The sequence below is a fragment of the Mustela nivalis genome (assembly GCF_964662115.1).
Source record: "Mustela nivalis genome assembly, chromosome: 14".
Lineage (NCBI taxonomy): Eukaryota > Metazoa > Chordata > Mammalia > Carnivora > Mustelidae > Mustela > Mustela nivalis.
Window position 1 is genome coordinate 37,040,678 of NC_139033.1, and position 22,645 is coordinate 37,063,322.

The following is a 22,645-nucleotide window of genomic DNA, read 5'->3' on the forward strand; positions in this document are numbered from 1 at the left end:
TAGATAAAAACCATAACCCTATGAAGTGTTACTCAGAAGAGATATACCTTAAACATAAAGATTTGAAGATTGAAAGAAAAAGGTTGGAAAAATATATATATAATATTCAACAGACTATACTTTAGAGGAGAAATGTTATAATATTTCACATAGGCAAGATTTTGTGAAGACAAAAGGGTCAATCCAGTAAAAACATAAAACGGTACTGGGAAATTTTAACCTGTCTCTGTCAATAGTTCATGGTATAAACAGATTAAAAAAATCAGAAATCTTTTGGAAGACCTGAACAACATTGTAAAGAAACTCGACTTAATTGATATATATAGAACCCTGCATTCAGGAATAACAAGAATGAACCTTAGATTCAAGTACACATAGAACATTTACCAAAATTAACTGTATGCTGGGACAAAAGTTAAATCTCAACAGATTTCAAAATTTTAATCATCTGGAGTATCATCTCTGACCACAGAGGATTTAAGCCTGAAATCAATTATAAAGATAACTAGAAAATTCTTCAAAGTTTTGGGATTAGGCAGTGTGCTTTTAAATTACCTTGGATCAAAGAAGAAATCACAAAATGTTTTGAATCAAATGTTAGTGGAAATAAGATTTAGCAAAACTTGGCAGAGTCAACTAAAACTATGCTTAGAGATAAATTTATAGCATTACGTGCAAATCTTAGAGAAGAAAGACTGAAAATAAGTAATCTAAATATCCATCTCAAGATAATAGAAAAATAATAGGAAATTAAGATCAAATAAAGGTGAAGGATTCACATGATAAAAGAAGAAACCAACAAAATAAGATTCAGGTTGGGCCTTCTAGGACATGTGCCACACCTAAATATACCTATTTGGAGGCAAATTTTTACTCATATTTTCAACAAAAAAAAAAGAGGTCAAGTTAGAGCACTTTGGCTTGATATAGCAGAAAGACTCTGGCTTAGACATTACCATGCCTGGCTTCTAATCAGGGTTCTGCCGTGATTGAGCCACCTGACTTCCTCGCACCTCACGTTTATCTTTTTGTCAAATAGGACTATAGTACCCAACTTATTTCACTGGGTTTTAGATCTTGTTATATTGGGATACATCAGAAGACTAGGTGGAGACTTGAACCTAGAATCCTAGGTTCTAGCCCTGCCTGGGTTACTGACTGTCTGATGTTAAGTTACATACACTGAATGTCTGTTTTCATCTATAAAATAAGAGGGTTACACTCCTTTCTGGCTTTCTGTGTTAGGAAGAAAGATGTCAATCATTCCTATTTCGCAAGTGAGGTATTGTAAGATACAGAGAGATTAAGTCACTTGTCTGAGGGCACACAGCTTATTGGTCAGTGACGGGGCTAGAAATAGGTCTCCTGCTTCCTGGGCATCTCTCTCTCTCTTTCCCACTCCCTTTTGATTTATTCATTAATTTGACTAACATATAACTGTCTTTAAATTCTTGCAGAATGTGCTTGACAGAAAAGTGACCATCTTCATGGTATGATTTGAAGGACTGATGGTCTCTAAAGTTTTTGCTGAAAAATCAACTGTTTCCTTGGCTTGCCAATGGCATTTTAAATTCCTATATTTTTCATTTCTTTAAGTTCAACCACTGAAGACCTTATGAAAAAAGCAGTACGCCAAGAAGGCACACAAAATCTACCATCAAGACTTCAACACCAAGGCTTCCATCGCATTGTTCTAGAACAAAGCTGCGAGTCTGGAAATGGAACACAGCAAGGATGTGCGCCATGGCTGCTGGGCTGGCAATTAGTGTCCTCACTTAGTCAGGTAGGAGTGAATCTTACGGGTTTCTCAGTTCGGGGTCAATGTAGCTCATTCATGGGAAGAAACGTCTTATAAAGAAATGAATTTTTAAAATTTGGCCATATGTTCTTTTGCAAAATGGAAACCCGTCATTCAAACACTCAATGCAACTCAGTAATGGTAATTAGTAATTATTACATAATTATTAACACAGTTTGCATGAGAGCGAGTGGTTACTCGTGCCTTGCCCTCAGTCCTATGGCAAGGAACCAATGCTGAACTGTTCCTGGCCTGGCCTCCGGAGCACTCGTGTACATGGAGGAAATTCCAGGTTTCACAGAGGAGGCTAGGTTCTGGGGATTCGTGTGTACTCGGAAGGCCTAGGGAGGGAGTGAGATCTGAGGTGACTCTGGGGAAGAAAGCTGTTTGCTGTTCAGCTGAATACACAGGAGAGGGACGCAGGGTTGCTAACCTAGTTAAAAAAAAAAAAAGGCGGGGGGGGGGGGGGGGAGGAAGGATAAGGAAAAAAGTTAGCCTTACTCACAGGAGGAGAATACGCGGTCTCGGGCCATTTAAAGATGAGATTAAATGGGATGGATTGGATTGATGGAATTTTTCCAAATCATTTTGATCTGGCATTTGTTGGAGTGTTTTTTGAATTTTTGGTCATTGTGTTTCCTCATAATATATGTGCCAGCGCTGAAGTGTTCAGTGGCCTGGGGAGCCGGCTTCCTGGGATCGCTCTAAGAAGACAGATAGACCTGGTTCTCACCGTGCAGCTATTTGGCCACAGTGAGGTCCCACTTAAGAATATTACCCGGATTTAAGATAATCCTCGGAGGATTTTGGTTCCATTAAAAATTTTGAGCACAGGATAGATGTAATCCTTGATTCCTCATTTAATAAAATATAAAGATAAATTGGTGCACACACACCAGCACCTGAAAGAAGAGATGATTAGAAATAACTCGATGAGAATACATTCAGACAGAAATACATTTCAGATCATGGGGCGGCGTTTCAGGGGCTTGGGGAAATGGAGTTCCCCCTCGTCTTTTACAATCTGATGCAAAAAAGCAAAACAAAACAAAAACCTCTCTCCCACAGGGTATTACAGAAGTCATTTGCACTGAGTCCTGTCTGGCGAGTTAGGGAAAGACCTTTAGTACCAACTGACAAACACTGTGCTAGTGGTTTTGGAGGCAAATGAAATGAAAGAGCAGGACCCTGTTTTTTGGTTAAGAAGATAAAGCCTCTGGGAAGATGTAAAATATTGCCTATTTGCAATATTATTGTAATCATAACTGCTAATGTTTTCATAGCATGTTACAGTTTCAAGAAAGTTCTGCAAGCAATCTTGCATTTGATTCTTGCTGTGTATGGACTGTTTACTATGTTCCAGATATCATAAATATTCAATTAAATGACTTCCCTAAATTATTTGACCTTAATGACCTAGTTTCCCAACGCTTTTTTTCCTAAATTTTATTTATTTATTTGACAGATAGAGATCGCAAGTAGGCAGAGAGGCAGGCAGAGAGAGGGGGAAGCAGGCTCCCTGCTGAGCAGAGAACCCGACCCAGGACCCTGAGATCATAACCTGAGCTGAAGGCAGAGGCTTCACACACTGAGCCACCCAGGCGACCCCCGAATGTTGTTTCATGTGAACTTTCTGACTCTAAATATCTTTAAGTACTATCTTTTAGCCAAGTCTATTTCAGTCTTTATATCTGTAGTCCAACATTTTGAGTTGGAAGAAACGAGTTACTTTGTAACATGTACTTTGTACTCTTACTTTGTAATAGATTTTTTTTTTCTAAAAGATTTTATTCTTATGTATTTGTAAATCCAACATGGGACTCAAACTCACAACCCTGAGATCAAGAGTTGCATGCAACTGAGCCAGCCAGGCGCCCCTGCATCAGGTGTTTTTTTTTGTTTTTTGTTTTTTTTAAAATAATTTGTATAGTCTCATAGATTCAGAGTAAGACTTGAAGGGACAATAACTCACCCAGATTTTGGGAGGGCAGGTTGAATTGATTAAATGAACTCATTTAAAGAGATAAGAGCCAAAAGGAACAACTTCTGCTCAAGGTTCCAGTACAGTGTGTGTAGGCCATCTGATGGGGGCATCGCTTGAAACTTTGCCTTCTGGGAAGAGTGCTGTCTTCTGGGCTCCCCCAGAATGGGCTGTAGTGCAACAGCAGCTAAGCCCCTTCCCTCTTATGTCTCTAGGGCCAGAGAATCTCCTTGCAGCTGTAGGAGTGGGGCTGGTGCACAGGTCCTGGAGGGCCCGTGGATTTGTGCCCCTACCTGACGCAGCCTGGCACGTGCTCTCTGAATCTGCTTATGCCTGATCCCTGTTGGAGCACTTTCATTTTTAACCAGTTCTTCTTTCTTTTCTTTTCTTTTTTTTTCCATTTCAAAAAGGTGATGGTACTATGCCATCTAGGAGAATTCAAAGACCTAATAAGTTCTGTATTTCCTGGCTTAAGGATTAAGCAGCAGTTTCCAAGAATAAATGCTGGTAACAATTGCCCATAGTTGAGCTGCATCTAGGAAATCTGGCTAAGAACTAAAGGAATTTCAGAGACAGCCAAAATACCTCCAGTGTCCAAACAGCTAAGGCTGGATAAAGCTAACTTGTGAAGGAAGCAGAGTTTGTTTTTTCTTTTTCTATAGTTTTGTACTCAAATGTTTTTGTAGTTAAAAATTGGAAGGTACTTAGATTTTGCTGTATAAATAGCCCAGATTAAAATCGTAGCTCTATTATCTTCCAGCTCTATGATCTCAGGTAAATCATTATTATTTTTCAAAACGTTGTTTGTTTGTTTATTTTCATGATCTCTATACCCGACATGGGGCTAGAACTCACAACCTTAAGGTCAAGAGTCACGTGCTTTACTGATTGAGCCATTTCTGGAGAGTGGCCATCATCATGCTAAACCAAAACCAAAAAAAAAAAAAAAAACCCAACCCTGAAAAAAACAAAAAACCAACAGAATATGCATCTGTTGGGTCATTATCATGTGTCTCTTTAGACCTTCCAGCAAATAAACAAGGGAGTCCCTGTGTGGAGAACCCGAATTCATTTTCAGTGTGCATTTGGAGACATGATGTTGCTTCCCTGAACTTCAGTTTCATAAGTTGAGAATATTGGGTTTGATCCCTAAGGTCTTCTCCAGTAAGACAAGTACATGACTTTAGGAAGTAGGAGGGCAATAAATTATATGCTATAAGTTCTTTGCATGGCCAGCTCGGTGTCATTTAGGTCCCCTAGTCGCTCTACCGTATGGCCCTGGATTTTAATTTTGGATGGTGATAAGTCGGAGAAAGAAATGGCCAGCCTTCCTCCCACCCTTCCTTCCTTTTTTCTTTCCTTCCTTGTTTATTGGTTCATTGTCCGCCTCTCTTCACTAAAATGTGAGCTGCGGGGGTTCAGCGCCCATGTTTTACCCGGTTGTTTCCCTAGCATCAACAATGGTGCCTGGTGTGTAGTCGGTGCTCTGTAAATATTTGTTCGTTAGAAGAATGAGGTCCATTAAACTGGATAAATCCAACTGTATTTGGACCATGAATAGGCATACTCCTTGCCAGCAGACGAGTTCTAACAGTTCGTCTGGTCTTCTGTCTAGAACCGCACAGCACTGGGCAGGGTAAGTGGGTTTCCTCATAGCCTCATGAGCAGGAAGTGCCACCACGCCTTTAGTCGCTTAGGCGTTATGCTTGTCATGCTGTGCCTTTGGCCTTTTATGTCATGCGGTGGCTTCTGACAGCCCAGGCTTTAGGAACCACACATGATGGCGGCTCCGGTCTTGCGAATACTATTCGAGGATTTGTTTTAATTGATGAGCTCTTTGGACCAGTCCTTCCTCACTTTTGAGAGCAAGTCTGGAGCCGTCACTTTGTGAATCCTCCTGATACACGTTCATCTCCCATTGGCTGGTTCCTTACACCACCTGGTTTACATGGTCCCCCCATGGGTTGTCAGCTCATTCGTATGGCGGCTGGTTCTGTCTACAGGGCATCATGGTTTTCAAAGAAGAGATAGTGTTCACCAGCGAGCATGGCGGCAGTTCTTGCTCTGCTGAGATTCTAGAGAGGAAACAGCTCCATGGACGAACGCTTGCTTAAGGCCCAGGGCTAGTGGACTTTCATGCCTTTCTGAGACTGAGTGTTTGGGGTAGGGGGTGATCGGGGGCAGCTGGGACCCCGAGGATGGAATCAAGCATCAGTCTTAGTCGAATCGTAGAGCAAGGGCAAGGGGAGGGTGGGAAGAAGGGTGAACGTGTCCCAGGGACTGTGCTGTGCACGATTATCTCAGTTAATCCTCTGGCAAAACAGGAGAAAAGCAGTGCTCATTGATTTGTTTATTTATTATTATTATTTTTTTAAAATTTGGGGCACCTGGGTAGCTCGGTGGGTTTAAGCCTCTGCCTTCCACTCAGGTCATGATCTCGGGGTCCTGGGATAGAGCCCCGCATCAGACTCTCTGCTCAGTGGGGAGCCTGCTTCCCCCTCTCTCTCTGCCTGCCTCTCTGCCTACTTGTGATCTTTCTCTCTCTCTCTCTTTCTGTCAAATAAATAAATAAATAAAATCTTAAAAATAAAATATATTTGACAGACTGAGATCACAAGTAGGCAGAGAGCGAGGGGGGAGCAGGCTTAGTGCTGAGCAGAGAGCTGGGATGTGGGGCTTGATCCCAGGACCCTGGGATCATGACCTGAGCCAAAGGCAGCAGCTTAAGGGACTGAGCCACCCAGGCACCCCAGGGGTCATTGATTTAAATACCTACAGTGAATGGCTAAGCTAGTGACTCAACACAGACCTGACAGACATCAAAGGCCGTGACTTTTTTCACCATACTGCACTGTGCCAAGAATAGTACCTGATACATCGTATTGAATAAATGAATGAATGAATGTTGACCAAGTTTGGTTTTACTTCTTTGCAATTTCCATTTTGAGGCCTTCTTTTTCATTCTATTCCAGAACTGCTGGCCACTTGGCCCCTCTCCCTAACTTTGGTGCGCTCTGTGGGTCCGCTGTTCTCTTACCTGGCTGATCCATTCTTTACCTTGCAAACTGGGCTCTCCACCCACCAGACCTTCCAGTCTTGCTCCTACTTTTTTCAGGACCTGTGCTAGGAGTTTGCCTCAGTGTTCATGGTGCTCATTGTACCCCTTGCAGGGTCCTTCTTAAAGACGTGCTTTGGCACAAGATAGATCTCCTGTAGCATCTGTTTTGGGGACAGTTGCCGGTAGATAGAGGGGGTAGATTTTGGGGGGGGGGAGGGAATTTGAATGTCTTTCAAGTTGTTGTAGGCCTTCTGCTGCTTCTACTTGTGCCGATGAAACAGAACTGAGAGGGGAACTCAGGTGTGAGGAGAGCCTATGGTTGGGAGCTAGAAGGGGAGATGGAAGAATATTCCAGCTGTGAGGAAGGAACGGTCAGCGGGCAGACCAAGACCTTTAAGCTTCTAATGCTGCAGAATGAAAACAAGATCTATACTCCAGACTTCTTCCCTCGATTTAATGAATTGCATGGGGGGTTTTGTTTTCCTACCTTTTAAGAAGAAAATGTGATACTGTATATAGCCATTTATCCTAAGAACCTACCCATCATAAATAGGGAGATTTAGGAGCAGAGCTTTGAAGCCTTACAGGCCCCCCAAAGACTGCATCAGTATACTCACTTCACTCCACCGCCCACCTTTCAGGGGCGTCTGCTCACGGGCAGCCCAGCCCCAGGACCTGAGAAGTCTAGAAGCTTCCAGGGCAGCCGCATTAATTGTTTTCAGGTAGCAGGCTTAGGAAAGCCTCTTCCGTGACTTCCATCCTTCAGCCTGCCTGCGGCCCTGGGGAGGGGAAGAGATTCAGTGCTGGCGAGGCCCAGCTCCAGCCAGCTCAGCCCTCCGAGGGTTAATTATGCATGCAGCTCTGTCTGCAGAGGGAAGGCGCAAGAGGCAGTGCAGAATTAAAGTCACAGAAGCAGCACCTTCTAGCTGACCGTTGTCCGCCCCACATCCCCAAACGCAGAAATGTGGGTAAAAGCTACAAATACGGGTCACTGTTTTTCTGTTGACTGTGTGGCAGATTCTCTGTGGCTGGGCTTCTGCATCTTCATTTGGAATTTTTGGCTCTATGTCAGCAATTCTAAGCACCAGAAAAATAACCCCTTCTTTCTAAATCTATTTGATGAGGAGTAGAGCAGGGGAAGAATCCCAGAGATCTAGATTGTTCTATAATTGATAAAAAAGAAAGAGCCTTCTGAAATTTTTTTGCACAGTTCTCCAGTAAAATCACTGCACATACTGTAGCCGTAATCACTGAATTTGATTAGTCATCGATGATAGAGTCCAACCTTGAAATGCTCTCCCTTGGACACAGCGTCATTCGTGTTTAGTTGGTATTTACTGAGTGTCTCCTGAGTGGATAATCTACTTGCTGCTTCTACATGGAAGGTGTTGTCTAAGCCACCTGTGGGTTTGAGACTGAGCAGGAAAAAACGTCAGTGATATTAGTCAGGTCATCATAACTGTAGCCGCCATTCATTGAGCGCCTACTCCTTAGATAGATACTACAGTATCTATCTGATTTATGTAACCGCTGCTCTGCTACCCCTCACGGTGACATCCTTGCCAAATGACTATTATCAGAGGGTCTGCAACCAGGATCTGTCAGAGGGGGGCTGCAGTCCAGGCTCTTCTGACTGCATAGCCTTGGGTCTCTCTTCTGGAAGTCACCTTGCTTCCCCAGAGGGACGGGGGCAGGAACCAGTCACGAGGCAGCATCAGCAACTGAGTGCTGAGAACAAGGTGGTTCTGTCCGGTCCACACAGTCTCACGGAGCATGCAAATATCTTGTAGGGTGAGTTTAGTCTAGGCAGACATCATGGAGGCGGTGTCTCCTCGGCAAATCATACAAGGAAGGGAGAATTCACACTCATGGGGAAATCAGCCTGGGCTTGCCTCGGTTTTAATTTGCTTCGGGATCAAACATAACTGACAAATGGAAAAGCTACTCTCCCTTTCTCCCTTCCTTTTTTCTTCAGTAAGGAGAAACTCTAACTTCAAGGAAGGGATCTTCTCCCTCTGGCTCTCTCTTTTTGCCTGTGCCGAGGTAGGAAAACCCAACTCCCTATTCATCTTCTTCTTCCCTCTCCCCCCAGACTGGAGTTCCTGTCCTGTACTTTGTGGTTTTCACTTAACGAATGTTAATGAGATGGCATTGTAATCACCGGATTTTATAAATATCTCATCCACAAATTGGACCACAAAACCCAAATGAGCCAGCTGAGCATCTATATTCCATGAGCCTGTGTTTTCCCCACAGTCTTAACCGAAGGATGTAAAACGTGTTCTTGCTTTGAAGCTGTTCAGGCCCATGGGTGTTAGATGCTGAGGACAACCGCTGTTTGCCTAGCCTGAGTCAAGTGGCTCGTTGGGTACGAGCCTTTCACAGAGTCTGGGGTGATGTAAGGGATTTAGGCTTGATCAATTATACCCTTTTCAAGTTAACGCTAGAAAAATGAGAAATTGATTTTTTTGACGAAACAATATTTTAGAAATTCAGGATATAAAAATGGGATTTGACCTCTCTTATCAAGTCAGCTATCATCATGATGATTACAGTCTACAATTATGCCATATTTTGTATGTCACGGCCTAACGCGATCGGCTTGTCAGATTTGTGCGGGGAGAGGGCAGAGCAATGATAAAGCATCCAGCTGTGCCTGCTTTGTGGTGTGAAGGGGAGAAACCCGGAAGGAAGATCCATCTTCAGCAGATTTGCTGGAGTGAGCGTCCTCAGGCGTGGACATCAGAGTCTAACCACCCTGCTTAATCTCTCCGCAGAGATCTAATAGGCAAGAGCTCCACGGGATGATTTTTTTGGTATTTCATGTTTGTACCTGGTATTTCTCATTTTAATGCTTCTTTTGTTATACCTAAATCATCACCGAGCAGTAAGCGCAGCGGTAATGTGTATTTCAGTCTGTTTCCTCACTGATAGGTTAAACAGCCCTCTGAAGGTGGGATTCAGCCTTACGTATTTTGTATCCCCAGTACCTAGCACGATGCTTGGTCCACAGGAAGGATTGAAATCATAGTGACTGAACACTTGTAAATAATAGCCCAGCCTTAGAGCTGTCTGGAAAACTCCAGCCTTAGAGCCCAGGCTTCTCCCCTGCAGTAATAGAAAAGAAATCCCAGTTCTTTAAAATTTGCCCGTAAAAAATGATGCTTGCTTTGGATAAGGGATTGTTTGCAAGGTGGTTAGTTAATCCAGACATTTGAGTGGTGTGGTGAGTGAAACAAAAAATAAATATAATGGAAGGAGAACTTGAAAAATTTTGTTAAAAACAACCACCATCACCGTCACCTCCCTTCACATATGGGGACCTGAGCTGAAAGCAGAGGCTTTAACCCACTGAGCCACCCTGGCGCCCCCCAATACACTTTCAATTATAGAAACTCTTTTATATGTTTTAACATCTGCCAAGGCTTGTCATTCATTATTAATCGTTCTTCAATAATTTGGGGGGGTTATTTTTGCATAGCTATTTTTTAGGCTAAACTTAATAGACATATTGTCAAGTTAAGTTGTTTTTTTTGCTTGCTCTCTGCCTCCCATTCCCAAAATTTGGTTGGAATTTTTATAGGAACTGTGTTAAATCTATTTATTAATTTGTGGGAAAATTGACCAATTTATGATGTTTCATCTCTCCATTTGATGTTCTGTCTCCCAGTATAGAGGCAACACAGCAGCAGGGAAACAACCAGACTAAGAATCAAGGCACGTGGATTCTAGTCTCTGCCCAGTCGTAACTATGTACCTGTCGATGTTGTTTTCTTGTCTCAGATGTTGAAAATATAAACACATTTACATATATGCAACTTCAATACTTACTGTTTTAAAAATGACTTATAATCCTTTGGTAGAATGTAGATATCCTCTCCTTAATTCTAGGGTTTTGTGTCACATTATGAAGTTACAGCTCTATTTCTAGAAGACGTCTAAGTCTGGTGAGGGGATAGATAATTACAAGACACCATTGTTTCTACCCTGCAAAGGAGAATAAGCCAGATAAGCCACAAAATCATCACTTTAAAAACTCATCAGACATTATAGCAACCCAAGTATCCATGGAGGGGTGAACAGATAAACAAAATGTGGTATCTCATACAATGAAATATTCAGCCTTAAAAAGAAAGGAAATTCTGACACATGACAACCTGGATGGACTTTGAGGACAATATGCTAAGTGAAATAAGCTAGTACCAGAAGGACATAGATCCTTGGCTCTGTTTGCATGAGATGTCCAGAGTACTCAAAGTCATGGAGTCAGAAAGTAGATTGGTTGTTGTCAGAGGCTGGGGAGAAAGAAAATGAGGAGCCGTTGTTTAATGGGTACAGAGTTTCAGTTTGGGAAGACGGGAAAGTTCTGGAGATGGTTGGAGGTGCTGGTGCCACAGCATGAATGTACTTAATGCCATGGAAATGTGCATTTAAAAATGAGTCAAGTGTTAAATTTTACATTATGTCTATTTTATTTATTTATGTATTTATAAAGATTTTATTTATTTATTTGAAAGAGAGAGAGAAAGCACGAGCAGGGGGAGGGGCACAGGGAGAGGGAGAAGCAGTCTCCCCGCCGAGCAGGGAGCCCAGTCGGTTCTCCATCCTGGGACTCCAGGATCATGACCTGAGCCAAAGGCAGATGATAACCAACTGAGCCACCCAGGTGCCCAAGATTCCTATCTAGGAATATATCTTAGATGCATACATCTAAGAAGAGAAGTTCAATATTATGATACAAAATTGATCTTTCTAAAGGGAAAAATAGACAAAGCTACACTCATAGTTGGTGATTTTTACACCCTCCCAAAACTAGTGATCCGGAGCTTCTAGATCTCTGGCTTGGTGTAATTAATTTTGGAAAGTTCTTGGACATTACTACTTCAAATATTTTTTCTCTCTTTCTTATCCTAATATTCTAATTCTCTTGGTAGTCTTCTTCTCCTGGTATTTTAATTACACATATGTTGTGCCTTTTGATATTGTCCCACAGTTTTTGGAGGTTGTGGTCCCCCCCCCCCCACACTCTTTTTTTCTCTTCATGTTTAGTTTGGGAAGTTTCCATTGACATATCTTCAGGCTCATTGATTCTTCCCTTGGCTGTGTCCAGTTTACTGATGAGCCCATCATGGCATTTTTTTATCTCTATTTCTGTTACAGTGTTTTTGATTTATGGAATATCTTTTGATTCTTTCTTTTGCTTACATCTCTTCCCCCACCCACTTATTCTTGAATGTTGTCTTCTTTTCCATAAGAACCCTTAACATGATCACTATTGTTATTTAAAATTCCCTGTCTGACACTTTGACATCTCTGTCACATCTCAGTCTGGTTCTGACGATGGTTTATTCAGACTTTGTTTCTTTTTTCATTTTGGTTTGTTTTCTAATTTTTTCTTGAAAGCCACACATATTATTTTGGGTACTAGGAACTGAGATAAATGGGCCTTTAGTATGAGGATTTAACCTGATTACAATTTGGGTTGTTTTTATATGTGCCATAGCTCTAGGTGCCAGAAGTTGCAGCTTCTTCTAGCGTCTTTGCTTTTGTGTTCTCTTGACTTTGGGTTTCCCTAAATCTTCTGCTCCAGTGAGTACCTGTGGCTTGCAGCTCTTTCATTCACTGGCATTACAGGGTATTCTCCTGGTGTGGTGGTAAGGTAGGGGAAGGAGGAACATTCTCTAGTCTAAACCTCAGTCGTTTAGTGGACCTGTGTCTCAGGGCTGTGACCTTTACACCTGGTTTTCCAGCGATATTCTTTTTTTCTCTGACCCTTTACTCCCCTACCTGGATACAGCACTCCCAATCTTTTTTTTTTTTTTTTTTTTTTTTTTGTGCAGCTCTGACTCCTGTTTATTCTATTTCCCCCTTTTACGTGACACAGGAAGGCTGTAGGGGGCTGGACTGGGAGGAATTCCCTTCCTTCAGCTGGTACAGTGCTCTGCCAAAATCTGTTCCTTAGAAGGTGGACCTTTGTTATAGATGGCTCAGTAGGTTAAAGCCTCTGCCTTCAGCTTGGGTCATGATCCCAGGGTCCTGGGATCAAGCCCTGCATCGGGCTCTCTGCTCAGCGGGAAGCCTGCTTCCCTCTCTCTCTCTGCCTGCCTCTCTGCCTACTTGTGATATCTGTCAAATAAATAAATAAAATCTTAAAAAAAAAAAAGTCTATACACACTCTAGCTGGGTGTATTAGAAATGATTACTCTTCCTTTCTCCCTTCCAGAACTGTAAACTGTAGGATCCCTTTCACGTGAAGGCTAAGAGTGGGGAAAATAATCTATGGTCCTAGAAATCAGGATGCTTTTGTCTTGGGGTGGGAGAATTGACTGAAAGGGAATAAATGAAAATTTCAGGATTCATTGAAATATTTTATATGTTGTTTTGGGTGTCAAAATCATGGGACCGGGGCACCTGGGTGGCTCAGTGGGTTAAAGCCTCTGCCTTCAGCTTGGGTCATGATCCCAGGGTCCTGGGATCAAGCCCTGCATCGGGCTCTCTGCTCAGCGGGAAGCCTGCTTCCCTCTCTCTCTCTGCCTGCTTCTCTGCCTACTTGTGATCTCTGTCAAATAAATAAATAAAATCTTAAAAAAAAAAAAGTCATGGGACCGAGCACCTACAATTTATGTACTTTGTTATATATAAATTATACTTCCGTAAGAAAAAAAGAAAACTAGCTGATAGATATGGAAGAGCACAGTAATGTTAGCGAAGCGTGCGTGGTGACCGTGAGGATACAGATGAACGGTGATCCTGGTACAAGCCTAGGTGAATAGTTTGGGAGAGGCAAGTTGGTATCAATCCTTTACTTTGTGAACTTGCATCAGTCCCTTCACTTACCCAGGTTTGAGAATCCTCCTCTAAGAAAAGAAGTAGCTAGACCAGACGATCAGTAAGTAGGGTGATCTTACATATTGTCCATATCCCGACATTCTTGAGGGGGAGATGCAGCCCTCTTAATAATGATGCCAGGAGAAGAAAAATAAAACCACTTCTATCCCGGGCTATGGGGATGAACCATCATCTTCTCTATAAGGGTCTCGAAAATGTCTCAGACCATGGGAAGTGGCAGCCTGGGTATCAGCAGAAGCAGAAATCTAGGAGCTGGATCTCATGAGCCCTTGTGGGTTCTGTTTGATCTGAGGACGTGTCAGAACCTGTCAGCCCAGCTACTTGTAGGGCAGGAAAGGGATTTCAGAAAGGCTTCCAGCGCTTCTGGTCAAGGACTGCTATCTTCCATGTCTGTGGATAAATATTTACTATCTAATAGTAAGACATTGACATTTCTAGGCTAAAAACTATTGTTGAAATGAAGCTAATTTCTCAATAGGATGAGAAATGGGTCCTGCTTTCTGCTGCTCTGATGATATGAGAATAATGGGTCTCCTTTACAGATTACCCCCCTTTTTTTCAATCTTCAAAGGCAGTTGATTAAGTTCTATTTATTTATTTATTTAAAGTTTTTTTTTTTTTTTTTAATTTATTTGCCAGAGAGAGAGAGAGAGCGTGCACAAGCAGGCAGAGTGGCAGGTAGAGGCAGAGGGAGAAGCAAGCAAGCTCCGTCAAGCAAGGAGCCCAATGTGGGACTGGATCCCAGGACCCTAGGGTCATGACCTGAGCTGAAGGCAGCCGCTCAACTGACTGAGCCACCCAGGTATTCCAATTTATTATTTTTTAAAGATTTATTTATTTTTTGAGAAAGACAGAGAGTGGGCAGGGGGAGGGGCAGAAGGAGAGAGACAGTCATAAGCAGACTCCCCACTGAGTGTGCAGGGCTCAATCCCAGGATCTTGAGATCATGACCTGAGCTGAAATCAAGGGTCAGATGCTCAACCGACTGAGCCACCCAGGCATCCTTATTGACATCTATTTATAAAACTCATAGAGATTTTAAGGTATTAGTGTCATCTCTGTGCTGCCAAAGCTTTGAGGGGACTAAGAAGTTTCTAAGTGACTAGGGTTCTAGCCACTCTGAAATATAATAATGTAACGTTGGTGGAATTCACTTTACTAAGAGACATCTGACCAGAATCCACTCCTAGAAGGAATCTAGTGAGTAGTACAGACTTTAATCCAGAGATAAGATATCTCGGAGGTGACTGGAAAATGCTCCAGAAGTTAGTGAACCTCCCTAAGATCACAGGAAGGGAGTGGGATTTAGACAAAACAAAGTACTGTGCTCAGTTAGGTGGGACTGAGACACTTATAAATAAATCAGTTTATTTATAAGTGAATCCAGTCTCCAAGATAGTGAGAGCAGCAGGCAGCTTCCAATCTGTATGGTGCTTAATAGGAACTCTTTGTCTGCACCCACGCCCTGGCGGATGTGTCCTGTGTTGAAAATCAGAAGGGGAGATTCCAGTGCCAGGTGTGCCCTGGGAAGGGCAGATTGCCTGACAGCTAAGTGCATGGACTTCATTAGCATGACCTTAGCAGTTAGTAAACACCTTAAAGGATAGTAGAGAGGTAAAGGAGATAATGTTTTAAAGTCCTTTAGGGTACTGACTGGTACATTATTCCATAAATTCCACTACTAGAAAGCTACTCTTGGATTCTGTGTGGTGCCTCTACAGTTCTTAACCCTTTGTGTGCTGCTGGATCTCTCTGACAGTAGAGTGAAGCCTGGTGACCTTGTCTCAATATTTTAGAAATGCAACTATAAATAGAAAAATGTACAGAAAAAACTGGAAATTTGTAAGCCAAAAAAAAAAAAAAAAAGGAAATGCAGTTGTATGGCATATGACTATCAAAGTAGCAAAAACATTTTTGATTTAGTAATATGTATTTCTTAGATTAACACATTAACTAAGATTTAGTGGTGTCTCTAATACCCATTCATTTCAAAGTAGTGATGAACATATGATATTTTAAGATGTCTGCTGAAAGTTGATATGAAAATATCTGGAATTTCTATTGTTGATCAGGGCAGTGATATTGCTAATATCACTGTGATTTGTTGCTTACTTTCATTATTGAATGCAATTTGTTAATTTTAGTTGGAGGTTAATCAAATTGAGAGGTAATTTGTTTCCCATCCAGATTCAGGGACCTCTTGAATTCTTTGTAGAATGAGTGACCGTTTCCCATGACTTAATAGTTCTAATGCTAAAATTGGGACAATTCCATGCAAACCTGGATAGTTGGTTTCTTAGTGAACCCAGCTTAAGCATCCCTGTTCTGAAAGCTCCGTGATAAGATGAAAATTTCTTTCTCCAAGGCATCCTATTTCCCCACTATTACCTTTTCATCTATCAGGAGAAATTAGAATTAGCTTCAGTGACCTGATTTACCAAGTGATATAGTTCCTTTAAATCTACTCTGTTTTAATTTTTTAAACGCTTTCTTGATTTTAATTTTCAGTGGACTCCATTGTGTTTTTACTGTTGCTGTTGGAAGCTGGCAAGTTCATTACTAATTACAGCATAACAGTGGTTGTTTCAAATCTCTAAACCTGTGCCTTTTCATTAGAGAGGTCTGAAAGCCACGTCTAGCTCAGTCGTGCACATGGAAAAGCTGAATAGGGCCACAGTAGCGAGGGGTAGAGGAGGTGGAGGCCCACAGGGATGCAGGGAGGCCCTTTGTTTCTGATGTCCCCATGCTTTTTTTTTTTTTTTTTTTTGGCACAGTCATGCAAAGGGGCCCAGTGCTAAGTAAGATTCATTAGAACTCTTAAGTCATGGGAAACGGTCACTCATTCTACAAAGAATTCAAGAGGTCCCTGAATCTGGATGGGAAACAAATTACCTCTCAAATTACCTCCTGGCTTGCACCTGTCATTCACTGGCTGTGTGACTCGGTAGAAGTCAGACCACTCCTCTGAGCCCCTGAAATTCCTTCCGATGTCAGTATCTTCCGGTTGTCAATCTGAGAAGCCATACCTTTAGTGTCCATTCATCTGGGAAGTGCCATCCCTCAGCATCCTCTTTCTGGATGGAGGAAAGGAAATATACAAGGGCGCATGTCCCTCCTCACTCCCCACTTTGAGCCAGGTCTCAAAGTGCTATTGGTCGTGGTTCATGGAGCTTCTGGCTCCTGGTCTGTAGGCTCCCCTATAGGGAGTATAAGGAATGCCATGGAGTATTCATGGAGAACCACTGGTATTCAGCCCAAGTGGGTTATTTGGGACAGCTCTCTGTGGAGATTGATATTCCTCTGTATGGCTGTGAAAATGAGTGGGCCTAGGGGTTTTAACTGTTTAGCTTCTGATGGTTGGTTGAACATTTTATCTGATGAATAAAGACACCTCACTCTGGTTCCAAGTGCCTCATCTAGTCATGGCTGTTGCTAAGGGGTGGGGCTGAGCCACACCTAAGGCTTCCATATCCCATGAGGGATGTTTTTAATTGTATTCTGAATGGAATCATGGCATTTTTTTGGTGGGAAGAAGAAACAAAACAATCAAACTTTTTTTTTTTTTTCAAGTCACAAAAAGAAATGTTTATTGGAGAAAATGTAGACAGTTATGAAAAGGTACCAGAATAGCACCATGCAGTGATAACCACTGTTAAGTAAGATGCTGGTATCTAGCCTTCTAGGTACAGATGTGAGAGAAAAGCCATTATGGAATATCTGAAGGGGTTTCTGAATGTATCTACTCCTGAAACTCTCTCTACCAGCCAGTGAGCTTCATTCTGAAATTAAGTAGTATGTGCTGACTCCTCAGAGCTGTTTATTTAAGAAGAAAAGAATTCAGTGGGGAACGCAAGCCTTATCAGAGGAGCTAGGGTCTGTAGCTGGATACGGGAATGTTCAATTGGGACACTTTCTGTTTGCACACCGTCTTTTGGTGACATCTATTTGTAAAAGTGTAAAGTCTAGGGGTGCCTGGGTGGCTCAAGTCAGTTAAGTGTCTGACTTGGGGTCAGGCCATCGAGCCTGGCATCAGGCTCCCTGCTCAGGGGACGTCTGCTTGTCCCCCTCCCTCTCTCTTTGCTCCTTCTCCCCAGTTCATGCTCTCTTGCTCTCTCTTAAATAAATAAATAAAATCGTTAAAATAAAATAGAAGTGTAAAGTCTAACGTGCTGTATTAATTTGAGTGAGCTAGGTTATGTTTTGGTAATAAATTAACCCCCAAATCTCTGCGGTTTAACAACAAGAGTTGACTCGCCTCACTTGAACACTTTTGGGAATGCAAAATCACAACTAGGTTTCTGAAGATGTCATTTTTCTACGAGGCTGTCAGGAATCTATCTGACCTCTCCGGCTTCCTTCATCTCTTTCTGTGGCCACTTTCTCCCTCTGCAGAGGGACTAAGTTTATTTTTCTCTCTTCATCACAGTGCTGCTGCCTGTGCCATCCCTTCAGCTTCTCCTGTGTGCCTCCAAACTGGCAGCCAACAAGGGCCAGGCTCCTCATTCCCAGCACCCAGGCTTATTTTCATAATTCTCTCCTTACATGGGCTGCGGCTTGGGGGCACCGTGGCCTTGCCCAATCCTGTCCCAGGGAGCCCCATCGCAAGTCTGAGGCTATTACGGCTCGTGCATCTCAAGGGCAATCCCTGGTTTGAAACCAAGGGAAAGTCTTGGAGTTGGAATGAGGACACCAAGCTGGGAGCTGAGAAGGAGGGGGACCGTGGGGAGTTGCCATGCGAGGAAGGTCATGTGCTCAGAAGGAAAGCAGATGGGGAGAACTTCCCTGAAGCAGCATGCAGAGACCATTTAAAGGGGCTGCCAGAGTTAACTCTACCCACAGCGGAGAAATAGCCTAGGCAGGTGGCAAAGGAAATATAGGGTTAAAGAGAACGACAAAGTTCTCTGGTCCTTTGTCCCCGGTTGGTAGTTAGATGAGTCTCTTCTTCAGGGAGTAGCCAGGTCAACCCAACCCTCTTCCTTTTATACCAAGGTCTTACTGAACTTACCTCTTCCATCATAGGTTGTCCCTGCTTGAGTATTTGATCTACATGGAAAATACCCTCCCTTAGCTAGGGCTGGATCAGAGAGTGAGAACTGACTGGACTTGTGTGTTCTCTGGACCAGCATTTTCTGATCTAGGCCATCCAAGTTCAGGGCTTGGGAAAGGGGAGAAAGTCTCCTAACTGGGAACACTCAGCTCCCTACAGGAAACACCATTTGGGCCATTTCTTGTAAGAAGCCTTCACAATCGTGTAATTTTGTCTCCCAAGAATGCAGGCTCCAAGGAGTCATTCTGGTCCTGACATACTTAAAGCAGAAAACTTTCTTGTGCTGTAAATGTCCTATTTTGGAGGATGTAATACTTCCAAAAGGACAAAACAAATCTATGTGTTCAGTTTCTGACTTTCTATGTAACTCTGACTTTTCTCTCCTTTAAGTCGCTCGATCACCTGCCTTTAGATCCTCTCCATTTTGTGCATGATCGTTTCCATTTCTGAGAAAAATGTCTCCAACTAAATTTACACCTTAGTTGCCACCAGGCTTTGTTTGCTGATCAGGTCACAAAGGTTTCTGGAAGCAAAATCAGACATATTAGTGTTTGTGAGTAAAGTTGTTTAGATCTATATCTATGTATCTGTGATATCTGTTGCTAGACGAGAATGAGTTAAATTGATCTTTAAGTGTTGAACAGCTGTGTCTCCTGAACCATTTTAGACATTTCTTCTGAACTTATCACTTCATGTCATAGGTTGGTCAACTTTTGTATTTTCACTACACACTTTTTTTTTTTTTTTTAACTTTCGATATGGTTGCATGTCCCCCAGCCAGAAAACTCACTTAGCACTGGATCAGCTTCCCTGGCACTGAGCATCTCTAGGGTGTTGGAATGAGTTCTTGTATACGAGTAACATCTTGAGGATTTGTTGATTTTGGAGGTGATGTTTGATTTGTCTCCGAATCCATTGTTGGAAACACATCCATTTACTGTCTATAGACTAGAGAGCTTTATAAATGTAATTTGAGAACATAGCTTCCACCACCCAATAATGCTTTTGGACTTTTACTGTATGGGTTTGTTACCTTCAAAGGGGAAAATGACCCCCACAGCACAACTGAGTCTGCATCAGAGAATTGTGTTCCATGGTCCCTTCTCTACGGGTCCTCGGATGACTTGGTGGGCACGGTTATAATGTAAACAGATGTAGTGGGTTGAGTGAGTGGCTCCAAAAGTTCTGTCCACCTGGAATGTGACCTTATTTGTAAAACAGGTCTTTGCAGATGTCATTGAGGTAAAGATCTTGAGATGAGATCACTCTGAATTATGGTGGGCCCCAAACCCAATGGCAAGCCCTCAGAAGAGAAGAGAAGGGAAAACAGATATAGACACACAGAGAAGGCCATGTGAAGATGGAGGCAGACTGTGTTATGTTCCTATAAGCCAAGGAACACCAGGGTTACTGGCAGGCGCCAGCAGCAAGGAGAGACCAGGTGACTCTCCCTCAGAACTTCAAGAGGGAATCAACCTTGCTGATATCTTGATTTCAGATTTCTGGTCTTAAGAACTTTCAAGAATACATTTCTGTTGCTTTAAACCATGGATACTGTGGTAATTTATTATGACAACCCTAGGAAATGAATACAATGGAGGTTGTCAAGTGAAATATTTAACACAAAGAACGTGTTACTTGAAGCAAGGGTTGGCAAACCATAATGCCACGGGCCAGATCTGGCTGCTGCCTAGTTTGTAAATGAAGTTTTATTGGCACACAGACATACTCATTCATTTATGTATCATTTCTGGTGCTTTTATGTTGTGATGTCAGAGTTGAGTGGTTGCGACAGAGACTGTAAGACCGACAGTGATTAATACATGTACTAATATTTTTTTGTGTGCAAATACAGATTTACTTAATAGAGGGACAGCGATAGGGAATAGGGAATTTTATAGTGATTTCCTCTCTTCAGCCACCCTTAACACATCTGCTTTGAAAGTCTATGTGTTCATATTTCCATTTACTTAGAGTCATATCTCTCCTATAGAAGTGGAGATATTGATTAAAAGAAAGTTCAACAAAAACAACTGATCTATAGGATTTGTGTAGCCTCAAGGTAGATTGTTAGTTCATCTCCTCATTTTGGGTTCTTGGACTTAATGTGAATTGGAAGCATTATTAGGTTGGTAGGATTGAGTAAGCAATAAACATCCTCTTGGAATAAGGGAGAGAGCTATCTATCATTGTATTGAAGGTTTGTCTTTCCTAGATAGTCCTGGGTGCTTTTTATTTGATTAGCAATGAAGAGCAATTGGATGGGCTTTCTCTCTAAATGTGTGAAGGTCTCCTTTCTCCTGAACAGGAGAGGCAGTAACTGAATGGAAGTAGCACACACCCGTAGCTTATTTATTTATGCTAATATAGTACATAAAAAGGCATTACCGCTGTGTGAAGGAAGTCATCCTTGGTGATGACGTATGCTTTTCTCCTAACCTTTTTGCCTTTTCTAAGCCTTTTAAAGTTTTCTAGGGAAATAAAGGTTTAGAAAGTTGGTCATTGACCTTCCATTGAACACTTCTGACTGCCTTTCAAAAAGACTCTTCTTGCAAAATTTTTTCATGTCTCTTGAAAATCTACTTCAAGGGATTATTCAGGGAAATTATCGTGGAGGTTCAAACATTGTTACAAAGATGTTCATCAAAGCACAGTTTACAGTGATGAATAATGACAAAGAACCTAAACTTAAATTTGAAACAACAATAGAAAATGGGTTAAATAAATGCTTTCATCCTGTGAGCTTACCAAAGAATATTTAATGACAGAGAAAGATGCTCTTGGTATATTTTGAAGTGGGGAAAAGGCAGAAAACACATCAGATGCATGGTATAGAAGAAGCACACAGGTGAATCAGGTCAACGTTTTAGGTGTTTTTTTAAAATAGTTTTGCTTATCTTTATTTCCTAATGGTTTTTCAAAGAATATTTTTATGATAAGAAGAAAAAAGAGTTAGCTTCAGATGAGCAGACTGTCCCATCCAATACTTCATTGAGAGTTAAGAATGTTGGTTGATAGAAAAGTAGTTTTCTTCTTTTACTTCCCAGAAGAGCTGAAAGTATTTAAATCATTGCTTGCTAGCAGAGTACCTTTGGACAAGTGACTTTCTCCCCTGAGTCTTGGTTTCTTCATCTGGAAATGAGAGCTTTGAATTCACTGAATCCGGTCACCTATGACTAAGTGACGTGACACACTGTTCAGATCAGCCTTTGTCAGGCTAACTCGCTCACTAAGAAACGCACACTCAAAATGGAAGATAGGTCAGTTGTTGAGGTGGGTGTCAGCCACCCCCAGCCCTTAGACCCTGCACAAGGCCTGCTGGGTGCCTGAGCCCTTGCTTCCACTGATGCAGAAAGCCTACTTCCTTGACTGGCTTGGGAGTGTTGGGTCAGATTCGTCCTTTTATGAGTGGGGTTTCCTTAATCCTCTTTGTCTTGATCAAGCTGTGGCAATGCATTTTCTTAGGGAAAAAAAAAAATCTACTTTTAAAATTTAATTTGTACTAAGCAGCCCCAGGCAAAGAGAGCCTGCAATAAACTTGGTGTCAATTTCATGTTTTGCCAAAGTTTGTGAAGTGCTTTGTTTTAGAAGAACTTACCATTTCTCTGTTGGGGCAGGTAATCATCAAACTGGCAAGTAGTTTTCAGAAAATAGTAGTTTTCAGAAAATAGAAGCCTTAAGTATTTACATTTGGCCTTTATAATTTTTATTGTGTTCACTTTAATGGGGCCATTCTTTTCTCTTTTTTTTTTTTAAGATTTTTATTTATTTATTTGACAGAGAAAGACACAGTGAGAGAGGAACACAAGCAGGAGGAGCGGGAGAAGGAGAAGCAGGCTTCCTATTGAGGGGGAGTTCCGATGTGGGGCTCAATCCCAGGATTCTGGGATCATGACCTGAACTGAAGGTAGA

At 42.0% G+C, this 22,645-nt stretch overlaps 2 long non-coding RNA genes across 2 annotated transcripts in view; one reads left to right on the forward strand and one right to left on the reverse strand.

Moving 5' to 3' along the window:
* LOC309848361 overlaps window positions 1-22,645 on the reverse strand; it is an 801,917-nt gene that overhangs the window by 126,513 nt on the left and 652,759 nt on the right. The gene's annotated exons all lie outside the window — the stretch shown is intronic.
* Window positions 1-22,645, forward strand: part of LOC309847990 — a 56,048-nt gene that overhangs the window by 19,550 nt on the left and 13,853 nt on the right. Inside the window, exon 3 of the long non-coding RNA XR_014302769.1 lies at window positions 1,597-1,783. This is a non-coding gene — a long non-coding RNA (uncharacterized lncRNA). The remainder of the gene's footprint in view (window positions 1-1,596; window positions 1,784-22,645) is intronic.